Below are 13,719 nucleotides of genomic sequence, written 5' to 3' on the forward strand. Positions count from 1 at the left end.
TAAGCTGTTAGTTTAGGACACACTGCCACAAAAACTAGAGAACCAACCTATGAGAGTTAATTTTAAGTGTCATCTTAACACTACCTAGAATCACCTGGGAAGAGTGTCTTTATGAAGCATTATCTATGTTTTATTGCTGTATGTACACACTGTGGTGGAGTCTTTTTAAGTTAGTTGATATGGGAAGACCTAACCCATCTACTGTGGATTGTATCATTCCTAAAGCACATTTACGACTATATAAGACTACATTAAGTTACAGAAGTTGAAGAATTGAGAGACAAATTGAAGTTGGTCATCTTGTTTAAAAAGGTAGAAGTAGGTATAAATCAGATCTATTAATAGGACCTGGAAGGGCTCCAGAGTGTTTATGCCAATTAGGGCTTCATTAGTTACTAGCAGTGTGAACCTCAGTTGAAAAAGACCTTAAGCAAATAGTAGAAGATGGGAATTTTCCTAACTGATATTCCAGAAAGAGCCACAACTTCCAGGTATCTTGACCCCAAGTTTTTATACCTGGGAAGAGAGTTTTTTTCCTCTTTCAATTTTTTTTCTGTGATGCCTCTATACACATGCATGCAGACACTCTGCTGGCTCCTGTACTCTCCTGTGTTCAGATGCAGCTGTAAGAATGTTTTGCCGACCCGAGCCCCGGGCTACCTTGCCAGCAGAGTCTTGCCCAACACCCGCAAGGGCCCACACGGGACTCCCCACGGGACCCTAAGACCTCTGGTGAGTGGACCACAGTGCCTGCCCCAATCCAATCGCGCGGAACTTGAGACTGCGGTACATAGGGAAGCAGGCTACCCGGGCCTGATCTGGGGCACAAGTCCCTTCCACTCGACTCGAGACTCGAGCCCCGGGCTACCTTGCCAGCAGAGTCTTGCCCAACACCCGCAAGGGTCCACACGGGACTCCCCACGGGACCCTAAGACCTCTGGTGAGTGGATCACAGTGCCTGCCCCTATCCAATCGCGCGGAACTTGAGACTGCGGTACATAGGGAAGCAGGCTACCCGGGCCTGATCTGGGGCACAAGTCCCTTCCACTCGACTCGAGACTCGAGCCCCGGGCTACCTTGCCAGCAGAGTCTTGCCCAACACCCGCAAGGGTCCACACGGGACTCCCCACGGGACCCTAAGACCTCTGGTGAGTGGATCACAGTGCCTGCCCCAATCCAATCGCGCGGAACTTGAGACTGCGGTACATAGGGAAGCAGGCTACCCGGGCCTGATCTGGGGCACAAGTCCCTTCCGCTCGACTCGAGACTCGAGCCCCAGGCTACCTTGACAGCAGAGTCTTGCCCAACACCCGCAAGGGCCCACACGGGACTCCCCACGGGACCCTAAGACCTCTGGTGAGTGGAACACAGCGCCTACCCCAATCCAATCGCATGGAACTTGAGACTGCGGTACATAGGGAAGCAGGCTACCCGGGCTTGATCTGGGGCACAAACCCCGTCCACTCCACTCGAGCCCCGGCTACCTTGCCAGCTGAGTCGCCTGACACCCGCAAGGGCCCACACAGGATTCCACACGTGATCCTAAGACCTCTAGTGAGTGGAACACAACTTCTGCCAGGAGTCTGGTTCGAACACCAGATATCTGGGTACCTGCCTTGCAAGAAGAGAGCTTGCCTGCAGAGAATACTCTGCCCACTGAAACTAAGGAGAGTGCTACCCTCCAGGTCTGCTCATAGAGGCTAACAGAGTCACCTGAAGAACAAGCTCTTAACAGTGACAACTAAAACAGCTAGCTTCAGAGATTACCAGATGGCGAAAGGCAAACGTAAGAATCCTACTAACAGAAATCAAGACCACTCACCATCATCAGAACGCAGCACTCCCACCCCACCTAGTCCTGGGCACCCCAACACAACCGAAAATCTAGACCCAGATTTAAAAACATTTCTCATGATGATGATAGAGGACATCAAGAAGGACTTTCATAAGTCACTTAAAGATTTACAGGAGAGCACTGCTAAAGAGTTACAGGCTCTTAAAGAAAAGCAGGAAAACACAGCCAAACAGGTGATGGAAATGAACAAAACCATACTAGAACTAAAAGGGGAAGTAGACACAATAAAGAAAACCCAAAGCGAGGCAACGCTGGAGATAGAAACCCTAGGAAAGAGATCTGGAACCATAGATGCGAGCATCAGCAACAGAATACAAGAAATGGAAGAGAGAATCTCAGGTGCAGAAGATTCCATAGAGAACATCGACACAACAGTCAAAGAAAATACAAAATGCAAAAGGATCCTAACTCAAAACATCCATGTAATCCAGGACACAATGAGAAGACCAAACCTACGGATAATAGGAATTGATGAGAATGAAGATTTTCAACTTAAAGGGCCAGCTAATATCTTCAACAAAATAATAGAAGAAAACTTCCCAAACATAAAAAAAGAGATGCCCATGATCATACAAGAAGCATACAGAACTCCAAATAGACTGGACCAGAAAAGAAATTCCTCCCGACACATAATAATCAGAACAACAAATGCACTAAATAAAGATAGAATATTAAAAGCAGTAAGGGAGAAAGGTCAAGTAACATATAAAGGAAGGCCTATCAGAATTACACCAGACTTTTCACCAGAGACTATGAAAGCCAGAAGAGCCTGGACAGATGTTATACAGACACTAAGAGAACACAAATGCCAGCCCAGGCTACTATACCCGGCCAAACTCTCAATTACCATAGATGGAGAAACCAAAGTATTCCACGACAAAACCAAGTTCACACAATACCTTTCCACGAATCCAGCCCTTCAAAGGATAATAACAGAAAAGAAGCAATACAAGGACGGAAATCACGCCCTAGAACAACCAAGAAAGTAATCATTCAACAAACCAAAAAGAAGACAGCCACAAGAACAGAATGCCAACTCTAACAACAAAAATAAAAGGGAGCAACAATTACTTTTCCTTAATATCTCTTAATATCAATGGACTCAATTCCCCAATAAAAAGACATAGACTAACAGACTGGCTACACAAACAGGACCCAACATTCTGCTGCTTACAGGAAACCCATCTCAGGGAAAAAGACAGACACTACCTCAGAGTGAAAGGCTGGAAAACAATTTTCCAAGCAAATGGACTGAAGAAACAAGCTGGAGTAGCCATTTTAATATCGGATAAAATCGACTTCCAACCCAAAGTTATCAAAAAAGACAAGGAGGGACACTTCATACTCATCAAAGGTAAAATCCTCCAAGAGGAACTCTCAATTCTGAATATCTACGCACCAAATGCAAGGGCAGCCACATTCATTAGAGACACTTTAGTAAAGCTCAAAGCATACATTGCACCTCACACAATAATAGTGGGAGACTTCAACACACCACTTTCTTCAAAGGACAGATCGTGGAAACAGAAACTAAACAGGGACACAGTGAAACTAACAGAAGTTATGAAACAAATGGACCTGACAGATATCTACAGAACATTTTATCCTAAAACAAAAGGATATACCTTCTTCTCAGCACCTCACGGGACCTTCTCCAAAATTGACCATATAATTGGTCACAAAACAGGCCTCAATAGATACAAAAATATTGAAATTGTCCCATGTATCCTATCAGACCACCATGGCCTAAGACTGATCTTCAATAACAACATAAATAATGGAAAGCCAACATTCACGTGGAAACTGAATAACACTCTTCTCAATGATACCTTGGTCAAGGAAGGAATAAAGAAAGAAATTAAAGACTTTTTAGAGTTTAATGAAAATGAAGCCACAACGTACCCAAACCTATGGGACACAATGAAAGCATTTCTAAGAGGGAAACTCATAGCGCTGAGTGCCTCCAAGAAGAAACGGGAGACAGCACATACTAGCAGCTTGACAACACATCTAAAAGCCCTAGAAAAAAAGGAAGCAAATTCACCCAAGAGGAGTAGACGGCAGGAAAAAATCAAACTCAGGGGTGAAATCAACCAAGTGGAAACAAGAAGAACTATTCAAAGAATTAACCAAACGAGGAGTTGGTTCTTTGAGAAAATCAACAAGATAGATAAACCCTTAGCTAGACTCACTAAAGGGCACAGGGACAAAATCCTAATTAACAAAATCAGAAATGAAAAGGGAGACATAACAACAGATCCTGAAGAAATCCAAAACACCATCAGATCCTTCTACAAAAGGCTATACTCAACAAAACTGGAAAACCTGGACGAAATGGACAAATTTCTGGACAGATACCAGGTACCAAAGTTGAATCAGGATCAAGTTGACCATCTAAACAGTCCCATATCACCTAAAGAAATAGAAGCAGTTATTAATAGTCTCCCAACCAAAAAAAGCCCAGGACCAGATGGGTTTAGTGCAGAGTTCTATCAGACCTTCAAAGAAGATCTAATTCCAGTTCTGCACAAACTATTTCACAAAATAGAAGTAGAAGGTACTCTACCCAACTCATTTTATGAAGCCACTATTACTCTGATACCTAAACCACAGAAAGATCCAACAAAGATAGAGAACTTCAGACCAATTTCTCTTATGAATATCGATGCAAAAATCCTCAATAAAATTCTCGCTAACCGAATCCAAGAACACATTAAAGCAATCATCCATCCTGACCAAGTAGGTTTTATTCCAGGGATGCAGGGATGGTTTAATATACGAAAATCCATCAATGTAATCCATTATATAAACAAACTCAAAGACAAAAACCACATGATCATCTCGTTAGATGCAGAAAAAGCATTTGACAAGATCCAACACCCATTCATGATAAAAGTTTTGGAAAGATCAGGAATTCAAGGCCCATACCTAAACATGATAAAAGCAATCTACAGCAAACCAGTAGCCAACATCAAAGTAAATGGAGAGAAGCTGGAAGCAATCCCACTAAAATCAGGGACTAGACAAGGCTGCCCACTTTCTCCCTACCTTTTCAACATAGTACTTGAAGTATTAGCCAGAGCAATTCGACAACAAAAGGAGATCAAGGGGATACAAATTGGAAAAGAGGAAGTCAAAATATCACTTTTTGCAGATGATATGATAGTATATATAAGTGACCCTAAAAATTCTACCAGAGAACTCCTAAACCTGATAAACAGCTTCGGTGAAGTAGCTGGATATAAAATAAACTCAAACAAGTCAATGGCCTTTCTCTATACAAAGAATAAACAGGCTGAGAAAGAAATTAGGGAAACAACACCCTTCTCAATAGTCACAAATAATATAAAATATCTTGGCGTGACTCTAACTAAGGAGGTGAAAGATCTGTATGATAAAAACTTCAAATCTCTGAAGAAAGAAATTAAAGAAGATCTCAGAAGATGGAAAGATCTCCCATGCTCATGGATTGGCAGGATCAACATTGTAAAAATGGCTATCTTGCCAAAAGCAATCTACAGATTCAATGCAATCCCCATCAAAATTCCAACTCAATTCTTCAACGAATTGGAAGGAGCAATTTGCAAATTTGTCTGGAATAACAAAAAACCTAGGATAGCAAAAAGTCATCTCAAGGATAAAAGAACTTCTGGCGGAATCACCATGCCAGACCTAAAGCTTTACTACAGAGCAATTGTGATAAAAACTGCATGGTACTGGTATAGAGACAGACAAGTAGACCAATGGAATAGAATTGAAGATCCAGAAATGAACCCACACACCTATGGTCACTTGATCTTCGACAAGGGAGCTAAAACCATCCAGTGGAAGAAAGACAGCATTTTCAACAATTGGTGCTGGCACAACTGGTTGTTATCGTGTAGAAGAATGCGAATCGATCCATACTTATCTCCTTGTACTAAGGTCAAATCTAAGTGGATCAAGGAACTTCACATAAAACCAGAGACACTGAAACTTATAGAGGAGAAAGTGGGGAAAAGCCTTGAAGATATGGGCACAGGGGAAAAATTCCTGAACAGAACAGCAATGGCTTGTGCTGTAAGATCGAGAATCGACAAATGGGACCTAATGAAACTCCAAAGTTTCTGCAAGGCAAAAGACACCGTCAATAAGACAAAAAGACCACCAACAGATTGGGAAAGGATCTTTACCTATCCTAAATCAGATAGGGGACTAATATCCAACATATATAAAGAACTCAAGAAGGTGGACTTCAGAAAATCAAATAACCCCATTAAAAAATGGGGCTCAGAACTGAACAAAGAATTCTCACCTGAGGAATACCGAATGGCAGAGAAGCACTTGAAAAAATGTTCAACATCCTTAATCATCAGGGAAATGCAAATCAAAACAACCCTGAGATTCCACCTCACACCAGTCAGAATGGCTAAGATCAAAAATTCAGGTGACAGCAGATGCTGGCGAGGATGTGGAGAAAGAGGATCACTCCTCCATTGTTGGTGGGAGTGCAGGCTTGTACAACCACTCTGGAAATCAGTCTGGCGGTTCCTCAGAAAACTGGACATAGTACTACCGGAGGATCCAGCAATACCTCTCCTGGGCATATATCCAGAAGATGCCCCAACAGGTAAGAAGGACACATGCTCCACTATGTTCATAGCAGCCTTATTTATAATAGCCAGAAGCTGGAAAGAACCTAGATGCCCCTCAACAGAGGAATGGATACAGAAAATGTGGTACATCTACACAATGGAGTACTACTCAGCTATTAAAAAGAATGAATTTATGAAATTCCTAGCCAAATGGATGGACCTGGAGGGCATCATCCTGAGTGAGGTAATACATTCACAAAGAAACTCACACAATATGTATTCACTGATAAGTGGATATTAGCCCCAAACCTAGGATACCCAAGATATAAGATATAATTTGCTAAACACATGAAACTCAAGGAGAATGAAGACTGAAGTGTGGACACTATGCCCCTCCTTAGATTTGGGAACAAAACACCCATGGAAGGAGTTACAGAGACGGAGTTTGGAGCTGAGATGAAAGGATGGACCATGTAGAGACTGCCATAGCCAGGGATCCACCCCATAATCAGCATCCAAACGCTGACACCATTGCATACACTAGCAAGATTTTATTGAAAGGACGCAGATGTAGCTGTCTCTTGTGAGACTATGCCGGGGCCCAGCAAACACAGAAGTGGATGCTCACAGTCAGCTAATGGATGGATCATAGGGCTCCCAATGGAGGAGCTAGAGAAAGTAGCCAAGGAGCTAAAGGGATCTGCAACCCTATAGGTGGAACAACATTATGAGCTAACCAGTACCCCGGAGCTCTTGACTCTAGCTGCATATATATCAAAAGATGGCCTAGTCGGCCATCACTGGAAAGAGAGGCCCATTGGACTTGCAAACTTTATATGCCCCAGTACAGGGGAATACCAGGGCCAAAAAGGGGGAGTGGGTGGGCAGGGGAGTGGGGGTGGGTGGATATGGGGGACTTTTGGTATAGCATTGGAAATGTAAATGAGTTAAATACCTAATAAAAAATGGAAAAAAAAAAAAAAAGAATGTTTTGCCATTGAATCCATACAAATCCTAAGACTGCAGTGTACTAAACAGATGGGCCAATGCCCACCTCTTAGACAATCACTATGACTGAAGGAGTAAAGAACCTTCTTACTTCGTTTGGGTGCTTTGCTACTGTCTCAGGATCTGAAGAAAGGGAGGGTAAGTTGCTAAGTAGGAAACTACAGTCTGTTTATAAAAAATAAGAAGTGCATTATTTGCAAGATACCCACTGAGGCTGCATATGATGGTATCCTGGCCTATGAAATATGTGTACGGAGATGTGTACTTCTCAGTGGTCCTCCACACCCCAGATCAGTCACTGTGTGAGTAGAGAAGGCTCTGAGCAGTAAGCAAGATAAGGATTGGGAAGGTCTACATGTCTGCATGGTTATCTATATGGCAAGTTGTGACAAAACCATGTTACCAATGTATAACATGCTTGATATTGGTAAAATATATATTTCAATTACAGAAAATGACTACAATTATTGGGTTCAAATGTAGAGTAGTTGACTACTATTCTCTCCCAAACACATTATTGAAATCTAGCATTTGTATATCTTCTCCAAAATTCCATACATCTATTGGAGTCCTAGATACCATCCTCCTTTCCAAGACTACAGCTATACACACAATTCATTTCATCTCTACCCTACCTAGGCTATGTCTGTCTCCTAGTTTTCAGTATTAGTCTCTTTTAAAATAAAAATTTTATAGGGTGATAAACTGTTTTGTGTAATAAAGTTTTGTAACACCATATATTTGTCAAAGCTATGTAACTGTACAACACAAAGATGAATGTGGACCTCAGTGGAGAGGAGCGTATCTACAGTAGTTTGTCAGTTGTAAGAGCTGAAACATTTCAATGCAGGATTTGTGTGTGTGTGTGTGTGTGTGTGTGTGTGTGTGTGTGTGTGTGTGTGTGTGTGTGTGAGAGAGAGAGAGAGAGAGAGAGAGAGAGAGAGAGAGAGAGAGAATATTACATATGGGGGAATGTTGTGGATTTCCAGTGTAAAATATGTTTTTGTAAACCTAAACCTAAACCTGCTGTAAAGTATGAAGCTTACTAACAACAAAAACAACAGCAAAATATGAGTATATCTTTCCTCTGCACAAAATTGCTCAAGTGCTTTCTTTTACTGTTCCAGTAAAAAACAGGCTTTACACCTTGATGTTGTGGTCCCGTCACATGGCGCTAATTTCATCTCCCACTTCTGTCCCACCTCCCAAATCTCTGACCTATGAGCTTTATTTCAGTTTCTTAAAAGTGTCCAGCTCTCTTTAACCAGGTGTCCCCTGAGTCTTACACTCACACTTTTTTTTCTCACAGGGAAATTCATCTCTTTTGAGTCTCCTCATTTTTTCCATCTTGTAAAACTTCATCTTTCAGGTCCAAAGGTACATGTTCTACAGGATGATCTCATATTCCAATAAATCAGGTAGCCCCACAGTTCCACTATGCTCACTCATAACTCTCCAGTCCATTGCACCACAACATTTATGATGGTTCAAAGAATGAGGAAAAACACCTGCTTTATTATCATTATTTTGCTATCATATGCCGAAACTATGTGAAAGCTAAAATACAGCAGATGTGCAAAGCAAACCAAATCTAGAACCAGGCTCACATAGCACTCTGAGGTGGCAAGCAGTTTCAAATATTCTACTTGGGTTAATTTATTCAGTCCTCTTAGCAACCTTATAAAATGAGTATACCCTTTCTTTCTTTTCTTCCTTCCTTCCTTCCTTTCTTTCTTTCTTTCTTTCTTTCTTTCTTTCTTTCTTTCTTTCTTTCTTTCTTTCTTTCTTCCTTCCTTCCTTCCTTCCTTCCTTCCTTCCTTCCTTCCTTCCTTCCTCTTTGGGTATTTTCTTTATTTACATTTCAAGCGTTTCCCAATTCCAAGATCTCCCCTTCAGAAACCTCCTATCAAATCCCTCGACTCCATGCCTCTATGAGGCTGCTCCCCTTCCTTAGTCACTCCCGCCTTCCCACCCTGGCATTCACTGGGGACACGGAGCACACTGAGGCCCAAGGGCCTTACCTCCTGCTAATGTCCAACATGGCCATCCTCTGCCATATATGCTGTCAGAGCCTTGGGCCCCTCTATGTGTACTCTTTGGTTGGTGGTCCAGGTCCCGGGAGCTACATGGAGTCCAGCCAGTAGACACTGTTGCTCCCTCCATGGGGCTACAAACCTCCTTCACTCCTTCAGTCCCTTCTCCAATTCTTCCATCATGGATCCTGCACTCAATCCAATGATTGGTTGTGAACATCAGCCTCTGTATTTGTCAGGCTCTGGCAGAGCCTCTCAGGAGACAGCCATATCATGCTTCGGTCAGCAAGCACTTCCACGAATCCACAATAGCATCAGGGTTTGGTGACTATATATGGGATGGATCCCCAGGTGGGATAGTCACTGGATCGCCTTTTCTTCTGTCTCTGTGCCACACTTTGTCTCCATATTTCCTCCTGAGATTAATATGTTCTCCCTTCTAAAGAGCACTAAAGCATACACACTTTGGTCTTCCTTCTTCTTGGGCTTCATGTGGTCTGTGAAATTAATCTTGGGTATTCCAAACTTTTGAGCTAATATCCACTTATCAGTGAGTACATGCCATGTATGTTCTTTTGTGACTGAGTTACCTCATTCAGGACAATATTTTCAAGTTCCATCTATTTGCCTGTGAATTTCACGAAGCCATTGTTTTTAATAGTTGAGTAGGATTACACGGTGTAAATATACCACATTTCTGTTGAGGGACATCTGGGTGGTTCCAGCTTCTGGCTATTATAAATATGGCTCCTGTGAACATACTAAAGCATGTGTCCTTATTACATGTTGGAGCATCTTCTGGGTATATGCCCAGGAGTAGTATATCTGGGTCCTCAGTTAGTTCTACGTCTAATTTTCTGAGGAATTGCCAGATTGATTTCCAGAGTGGTTGTACCAGCTTGCAATCTCACCAGCAATGGAGGAGTGCTTCTCTTTCTCCACATCCTCACCAGCATCTGCTGTCACCTGAGGTCTGACTGGTATGAGGTAGAATCTTAGGGTTGTTTTGATTTGAATTTCACTGATGATTAAGGATGTTGACTTGAGCTTTGTACAGGAGATAGAAATGGATCAATTTGCATTCTTCTATAAGTTGACTGCCAGTTGAGCCAGCACCATATGTTGAAAATGCTGTCTTTTTTTTCACTGGATGGTTTTAGCTCCTTTGTCAAAGATCAAGTGACCATAGGTGTGTGGGTTCATTTCTGGGTCTTCAATTCTATTCCATTGATCTACCTGCCTGTCACGGGGTTTTTTTTATTGTCTTACTTTTCATTTCTGATTTTATTAATTCGGATAGTGTCTCTCTGCCCTCTGGTTAGTTTAGCTAAAGGTTTATCTAGCTTGTGGATTTTTTTCAAACAACAAGCTCCTCGTTTTGTTGATTCTTTGTATAGTTCTTTTTGTTTCTACTTGATTGGTATCAGCCCTGAGTTTATTTCCTGCTGTCTACTCCTCTTGGGTGAATTTGCTTCCTTTGTTCTAGAGCTTTTAGGGGTGCTGTCAAGCTGCTAGTGTATGCTCTCTCTAGTTTCTTTTTGGAAGCACTCAGAGCTATGAGTTTTCCTCTTGGACTGCTTTCATTGTGTCTCATAAGTTTGGGTATGTTGTGGCTTCATTTTCACTAAATTCTTAACAGTCTTTATTTCTTTCTTTATTTTTCCTTGACCAAGTTATCATTGAGTAGGGCATTGTTCAGTTTCCACATGTATGTGGGCTTTGTGTTGTTTTTGTTACTCTTGAATACCAGCCTTAGTCCGTGGTCATCTGATAAGATGCATTGGATTATTTCAATCTTCTTGTATCTGTTGAGGCCTGTTTTGTGACTGATTATATGGCCAGTTTTGGAAACGTTACCATGATGTGCTGAGAAGAAGGTATATTCTTTTGTTTTAGGATGAAATGTTCTATAAATATCTAATAAATCCATTTAGTCCGTAACTTCTGTTAGTTTCACTGTATCTCTGTTTCATTTGTGTTTCCATGATCTGTCAATTGATGCGAGTAGGGTTTTCAAGTCTTCGACTATTATTATGTGAGGTGCAATGTGTGCTTTGAGCTTTACTAAAGTTTCTTTTATGAATATGGGTGCCTTTTTGTGTGGGGCAATGGGCTATACACAGACAGCTTGTTTCCAGTTGAGCTTATGTTTGAACCCTGGTAGAACCTGGTGGTGGTAATTCCCACCTACATGGGACAGAAGGCATTCCCTCCTGTCCTGGAGCCCTGGCTCCTGTCCAAATTCCACCCCTCACAGCCCCCACAAAAGAGTGGCTAGTAGTCACGTAACAATGTCCCAAGCTTCTGACCTTCAGGCTAGACTCCTCCCATTTACCTAGCAACAACAAGATAACAAGCCCAATATAAGAGGGGCTACTTGGCCCCTCCTTGCTCTCTTACTCTCTCCTCTCTTTCTTCTTACTCCCTTTACTCTAATCTCTTACTCTCTAGCCTTTCTTCTCTCTCTCTCTCATTCTCCTTCTCTCCTCTTGGCCATGGTCAGTCTTTCTCTCTACTTTCTCTCTTTCCCCATGCCTTTCTACAATAAAGCTCTAAAACCATACACTGTCTCTGTTCATCAAGGCCTGCTGTCCTTGCAGGATGTGATAGGCTTTCTTCAAATGAGCCGTTTCTAACCTCCCGATAGAAGGCCTTCCTGTGCTCCAGCCACAGACTGGACTCAGGATTCTGGCCTTCGTGGGACCCTCTTTCCCCCTGCCCTCCCTTCCCGTATCTCCTGTAGCCTGGTGCTGCCCTGGGGCCCTATTCTGTTCTCAGCTCCTCTGCCATATCCAGCGTGGGATGCCAGAGACTTAGAACCTGGTACAGGGGCTACCCCTTGTACACCCACTGCCGAGTGGGGTCAGTGGCTTCACACAGCCAGATACCCACCCGGGAACAAGTGGAAAGTGGCCAGCAGTCCTCCCACCTCCACCTGTCCAAAGCATAGGACCTCTGGCCAGATGTGGGCTCTCTCCCTGCCCCCTCTTATCAACACCCACAGCCCCATGCTTTTGGAGCATAGATGTTCAGAATTGAGAGTTCTTCTTGGTAGATTTTTCCTTTGATGAGTATGAAGTGCCCCTCCTTGTCTTTTTTGATAACTTTAGGTTGAAAGTTGATTTTATTCAATATTAAAATGGCTACTCCAGCTTGTTTGTTGGGACCACCTGCTTGGAAAATTGTTTTCCAGTCCTTTGCTCTGAGGTAGTGTCTGTCTTTAACAACTGAGGTATGTTTCTTGTATGCAGCAAAATGTTGGGTCCTGTTTACATATCCATTCTATAGGTCTATGTCTTTTTATTGGGGAATTGAGTCCATTGATATTAAGAGATATGAAGGAATAGTGATTGTTGCTTCCTGTTATTTTTGATGGTATTTTATGTTTGTGTATCTATCTTCTTTTGGGTTTGTTGAAAGAAGATTAGTTTTCGATTTTTCTAGGGTGTATTTTCCATCCTTGTGGTAGAGTTCTCCATCTATTATCCTTTGTACAGCTGGATTTGTAGAAAGATACTGTGTAAATTTGGTTTTGTCATGGAATATCTTGGTTTCTCCACCTATGGTAATTGAGAGTTTTGCTGGGTATAGTACCCTTGGCTGACATTTGTGTTCTCTTAGGGTCTGTATAACATTTGCCCAGGATCATCTAGCTTTCATAGTCTCTGGTGAGAAGTCTGGTGTAATTTTGATAGACTTACCTTTATATGTTACTTGACCTTTTTTCCCTTAATGCTTTTAATATGCTTGCTTTCTTTAATGCATTTGGTGTTTTGATTATTACGTGACAGGAAGAATTTCTTTTCTGGTCCAAACTATTTGGAGTTCTGTAGACTTCTTATATGTTCATGGGCATCTCTTTCTTTAGGTTAGGGAGGTTTATTTCTATAATTTTGTTGAAGATATTTACTGACCCTTTATGTTGGAAATCTTTACTATTTTCTATACCTATTATCCTTAAATTTGTTCTTCTCATTGTGTCCTGGATTTCCCGAATGTTTTGGGTTAGGAACTTTTGCATTTTGCATTTTCTTTGACTGTTGTGTCAATGTTTTCTATGGTATCTTCTGCACCTAAAATTTTCTCTTCTATCTCTTGTATTGTGTTGGTGATGCTTCCATCTATGACTACTGATCTCTTTCCTAGATTTTCTATCACCAGTGTTGTCTCCCTTTGTGATTTCTTTATTGTTTCTATTTCTATTTTTAGATCATGGATGGTTGTGTTCAATTCCTTCCCCTGTCTGGTT

Source organism: Mus musculus, chromosome 15, assembly GCF_000001635.26.
Source record: "Mus musculus strain C57BL/6J chromosome 15, GRCm38.p6 C57BL/6J".
In the NCBI taxonomy this organism is placed as follows: domain Eukaryota; kingdom Metazoa; phylum Chordata; class Mammalia; order Rodentia; family Muridae; genus Mus; species Mus musculus.